Source organism: Arachis ipaensis, chromosome B3, assembly GCF_059453495.1.
Source record: "Arachis ipaensis isolate K30076 ecotype BB chromosome B3, ASM5945349v1, whole genome shotgun sequence".
Classification (NCBI taxonomy): domain Eukaryota; kingdom Viridiplantae; phylum Streptophyta; class Magnoliopsida; order Fabales; family Fabaceae; genus Arachis; species Arachis ipaensis.
In genome coordinates this window covers 29,606,996-29,613,167 of record NC_142438.1, presented here as the reverse complement: position 1 = coordinate 29,613,167, position 6,172 = coordinate 29,606,996, and positions in this window count along the sequence as shown.

Genomic DNA, 6,172 nt, shown 5'->3' with positions numbered 1-6,172 from the left:
GCATAAAGTCAACCAAATTATTTGTTGGTCCGGGTCCCTCATTTCCTCTCTGTCCACGTCCATGAGATGCCATTCAGGTCTTGTTCACACCAAATAATTAATATCAAGATAATCAGTCTCAATATCTAAAGTCTAGTGTTTCAAAGTCCCAAAAATATGCTCATGAAAAATTATACTATATTTATCAATCCGACATCCTAAACCCTCTAACCTAACCTAGGAGTTCTCATTGATGGATTTTGCTAACTCACATCCATTACCATACAATGTGAACTTGCACACATTCTAAAGCACCAAAATTCTTAGCACGATGTGATCAATTCTAATAGAGTATCCACCATCTGTATATGTGAACACATGGTTCTGACTTGTGATATGGTTAGCAAGTTCACATTTATCAACTTGTTCTTTGTTCGTTTAACTATATTCAAACTCCTTGTGTGTTGACTAGTGGCATTTAAAGATAAGCCATCTATATTCAATATATCTACAAAGATCAATAATACTTGAGTGTTTGCTTCTTATGATCGCCTTAAAAAGTTTTTGTTTTCCTTTAACATTTTTTATATATCGTAAAAAAATTCCACATTTATCGAAAAATATATTTTTTATGCATTTTTTTCTTCATTTGTTTCTTTTTCTCATACTTTTTTTATCTTCTTTTTTTGTAATATTTTAAAAATACAAAAAAAAAGAAAGAAATAAAGAAAACACATAAGAAGAAAGAGAAAAAAAATTATGCAAGAAAAGAAGGAAAAAATACAAAGAAAGAAAGAGAAGGAGATGAAGAGCAAGAGACGACAATGATGATAACAAAGACACAATGCATGGCTAAGAAAATAGAAAAAATATGGTTGGAAATATTTACTTAAATTTAGTTACAAATATTACTTGATAACCCAATACTTTTCTTAAGGAAGAATGGACAAAAGTACACCCGAAAGTTCGCACGCTGGACACGATTACACTTTAATCATCTAATGAGTTACACGTGCACACTATTTATACACTCCGGCAGACACATTTATCCTTCCGACCATCGGCATGTGGCGGCGTTAAATGATTGAAGTGTAATTGTGACCAGCGTGTGAACTTTCAGGTGTATTTTTGTCCCTTCTTCCTAAACAAAATAAACACGAAAAATACTGTGTCCGTCGGAGTGTATAAATGGTGTGCACGCGTGACTCATTAAATGATTGAAGTGTAATCGTGTCCAGCGTGCGAACTTTCATGTGTAGTTTTGTCCCTTCTTCCCTTTTCTTAATTTTATATATGTTCCAATAACATATGTAGCACATTACGGCTAATTTTTTTTTATATTGGCTATCATTTGGTGAATAATAAGAAAAGATTAAACCACCAAAAGTAACCATGAAAGATTGATTCGCTGACAAAAGTAACCATGGAAGATCATAACTCCTCAGATACCTGCAATTGATTTGCTTTGTTTGTCAAAAATAGCCAAGTCTGATGTAGCCTTAGCAGAGTGCATACGTGGACTATTTACTTTGACGATAACACGTGTTGGTAGGCATACATGTATTTAGTATCATTTAGGGTCAATTTGAATCCTAATTCTTCGTTCTTCTTAGTTGGAACCTAATTTTTGCAAGGTAAAATTATACTCGAGTACAATCATCCAAGGTAACTACAAGTGAAGAACCTTAATTCCTGAATTAATTTATTCTCATAGAGTTTGAGCAATGTCAAGGAGAGAAGTAACTATAAGTGAAGGAAGCAGATTTTCAAGAGCTTCATATTTGAAGATGAAGAAGGAGAAAATTATGGATAGAAGATGTCATTGTGGTGAGTATGTTGTCTTGTTGGAATCTTTGATGGTTACTAATTCTAGAAGATGGTTCATTCGTTGTCCCTTTTCGAAGGTATGGAACATTATTTATGATAATTAGACAAGTATAGGGTTCCTCTGCATCTCTGATATTTTGATTTTTTGGCTTCTGTAGAGTCGAGATTGCAATTATTTTGTTTAGGTTGATAAAATTGATTGGGGATGGCAAAATTTGGCAAGGTGTTTGATTAGAAGACTCAATGAGCATGAACGTGGTGTTGCTAATCAAGATGTGACGATTGTTCCAACAGACCACAGGGAGAGAAATGTTAACATGGCCACGAAGGTTGAGAAGAAGATTGAAGGTGAAATCAAAGCTATGAGAGTATGGCTTGTGTCCGTGTCTTTAAGATTGTTTATGCAGTTTACGCTTTTCTTGTTTGTAATGGTCATATACAAGTGATTAGGAAGTTTGAGTCCAAAATTTATGCATAAGTTTAGAACTAGTTTCGATATAGGATCGTTTTCTACCAATAAAGAACAATGTAATTCATGTTTGAATGGGATGATATATTTGCTATTTATTATATTTTATTCTATCACTATTTTCAATAATTGCTATTCTTTTCCAACATTGTTTAAGCATTCTGAGCTAAGAAATTAGTTAATCATAATAACATCAATATCAGAATATAATATGTATTAAAAAATCTGCATAATCACAAGCACTCATAAGCATTCATAAAGTTCTAAAAAGGTACATCAATAACTGTTTAAGTAGTGTATGTAGCATACGAACACGACATTATAATCCAAAATAAAAATAGTAAACATAATTGATCCTTATCAGTAAAGTATTGAGGTAAATTACATAAATATAGATTCCAAAAAAAAGATAAAGACTGTTAATTTTTTTTTAATTTGGTTTAAATTGCTGCTCCCACTGGATAATCCATAGGCTGTACCTTGCACAGTAGTAGATGGTCTGAATCCAGGAAATGGCCATCTTGGTGTAAGGTGTGATCTTGGTGTTGGTATAAACTGTGCAAACTTGGAAGTTGTGCCTACACTGGCTCCTTGCATTGTATGTTGGGACACGGTGGGTGGCCTAACAGATGCATTGGATGGCTGCTGAGGAGTGTTCAAAATTGGAGCCTGAGGCACAGGGGTCTGAACTTGTGATAGAGGAGGCCTCTTGGTGGATCTCTTTGTTCTCTTTATTTTTGTGGTTGGTGGCCTAATTGGTGGTGGCACTTGCGGTGTATGCGGCATATTAGGAGATGGATTCAATGTGGTAGTGGCCTATGAATTAAATTAGACATGAATGTAAGTAAAATTAATAGCTCAAAAATGCTTAAGCAATTAACAAATTTAGATTTTACCTATGGTTGGGTTCCAGCAGTTAGAGATGCCTCAGCTTCAGCTGCTGCAGCATCCAAGGCTATTATGCCTCAGTGTATACACAAATCCTACTATCATTCCTCAATGCAGCTTCATACATTTCTATTATGTCTTTATCACTCCTCAATAACTTTAAACCACCATTAAGCTCCATTCCAAGCACTAACCAATAGCATTCATTGATCATGGTATATCCTATATCTCTAAGGAGGTCATTGATAAAAAACCCATTAAGAGTATCAACATTGACCCTTCGAATTTCAGATTTCTCTCCACCTACATACACAGTTTTTCCATCTTTTGTTCTCTCAAATTTTTCTCTGTGATATATCTCCAAAGTGATATGTATTGTAGCCATCTACGTAAAAGAATAAAAACTCCACCATTAGTGGCAATCTCACAAACTCGAAGTTACTCAAACCCTAACCATCATGGTACCTAACTTCACTATCAATTTGGTTTCAAAAACAATAATCACCACAATATTCGAACCATAAAAAATTATACAGATTAAATAAAGGAATAAGAATATAATGAAGTTACCATAAATCCAAACCCTATCATAAATAACCACAACAACAGAAGTAATTTTTCCACATTGAACGAACAACTCTTATAACTTAGACGTTACTCGAATCACTTAGTTTATGAAAGTATTACCTCTTAGAGCCTTCGAGTGTGACAGAGTTCACCTCGAAACACAGTCTGTTGGAGAAGCAACAACCTCCCTCTCCAATATCGTCGCAGGAATGGAATCAGAGCAGAATGGGATTACGCTAGAGAAGAAGAAGATGAAAAACTGCTCTGGTTGATTTCGCACTCAAAAAGGAGGGGTAACACGTCTTACTGTTCTTCTAATTTCAATGCTTGAAGGAGTAATGATTTTTTTAATAAACTAAATAAATGAAATTTTAACAAAAAAAAAATTAATCCACGTAAGACATCCTTTTGCCACATTGTTATGGATGTGGACACATTATATAATTCAATAACACTCTTCTAACGTTTGGTCACATTTGACAAACAGAGCAAATCAATTGTGGGTATTATTGAGTTAAGAAATTAACTAAATTAATTAGTAATGACACACATTATTTTTGGCAAATAAATAATTAGTGTGGATTAATTAAAATTGCATATTACTAATTATTTATTGTTGCAGGCTAAATCTTAGCAGCCCAAATTGAAATAAAAATAATATAGCAAGGCTGTTGGGTCAATAAATAAACAAAGCCCATGAGGAAACAAAGCTGAAAAATCAAAACGGGCCATGCAAATAAAACCCGATCCGAGCCCGTGTCCAACAATTCAAGTTGATCACACCAAGCTTCTCATACAAGATTGAAGTCTTTACTCTTTCTTATTGCTTCCAAAGCAACGTTCCTTTCCTCTCTGTTTTAGTCAAATCACTGAACTTAGAAAAAGTAAGAAAGAGAGCTTAGTCCCTAAGCTAGTCATGAAAGAAGAAGGAAAGAGAAGGTTAAGCAAAGAAGGTTAAGGTCTAATCATCCATATCAAGAAAAGATTAGAAAGCTCAAGGTAATCTATTTCCTCTTACATGCAACACACTTTCTTCTCTTCATCTTCAACTCTCTGTATCTCTATTTTGAGCTATATGGAAAAGAAGATTTATGTTCCTCTCTGTTGTAAATCCATGGTCTCAAACATGTCTTGGAGACCAAGTTGGTTTTTAAGGGCTCAGATCAAGTTGACCATTGGAAGACTCTTGTGGTTGCTGTTTTATGGCTTTCGGTCAAGATGAGGAAGTCAGAAGCAAAGTTTCTACTCTAAGGTTTAATGAGAAAAAGTGAATCTGTGGGTTGGTGAAGCTCAAGGCTCAAGGTGTTGACCTTGGAAGAAGAATCCAGCAACATGCAAGGAGATAAAAGAAGACTTTCTGCTCATTCAGAAGTAAGGAGAGAAAACCAGAGTTGTGTGAGTAGTGTTCTGAAAAGAAGTTCCTCTACTTGGATAATGCTTTCTTTCAAATAAGCATTCGGCCAATACTGAAGAATTGTATCTGAGGTTTGCAAATCTAGTTTTGCACATAGTGAAGAGGCTGTTGATGAAGTCAATCTCCTTCATGTTTTACAGATTGTAATGTACTTTTCTATGTTTATCTTTCTGTAATTTCTTGTGAGAAAAGGCATTGTGAGAAAGCTCAAGTAAAAAGCCATGAGTGGAAAAAGGCTGAGTGAAACACTTGAGAGAAAAGCCTAGAGTTTATTTCAGATTTCTTTAGGTTTGTCTATGTCTTGTATCTTGTACCTGTGAGGTATCCCTTTCTTAGTTGGGTTAGCACTAAGAGTGAATAGTTAGATATTAGCATAGCCAATGTCAAGTTAGGTTAAACTTGAGTGTGAAAGGATTGGGTCAATCCTGTGTAATTGGTGTATGTAATACTGTTAACTATAGTGAAAATTCTTCCACAGTTGTGGAAGAGACTGGACGTAGGTTGCATAGCACAAGGCAATCGAACCAGGATACATGCTGGTGTTAGCTTTTCTCTTCTTTGCTGTGTTCTGTTTTCTGATATTCATGAGACAAAAATAAATTGTCTCATAAATTTCTGCTGTTGAGTACAAACAGAATCAGAATTGAAAGTTTGTTTTAAAAGGGTCATAACAGCAACTTAAAAGGAAGGCATAGATTCAACCCCCCTTCTCTAAGCCTACCACAACCTTCAATTGGTATCAGGAGCTAAGGTCTCAAGAATCAAGCTTAACCGCTTGGAGCAAAGATCCAATGGCGAACAACTTGGGCACAACCACAGTTGCCTACACCCTCACTGAAGGCCAGTCAAACAACCGGCCACCTTTCTTCAACGGGAAGAACTATGCCTACTGGAAAGAAAGGATAAGGATCTTCATCCAATCCATTGACTACAACATATGGAAGATAGTTGTAAGCGGTCCCAAGATCCCAACAAAAACAAGTGCTGATGGAGTGGTGACTCCAAAAGAAGAAGCTGAATAGAATGAA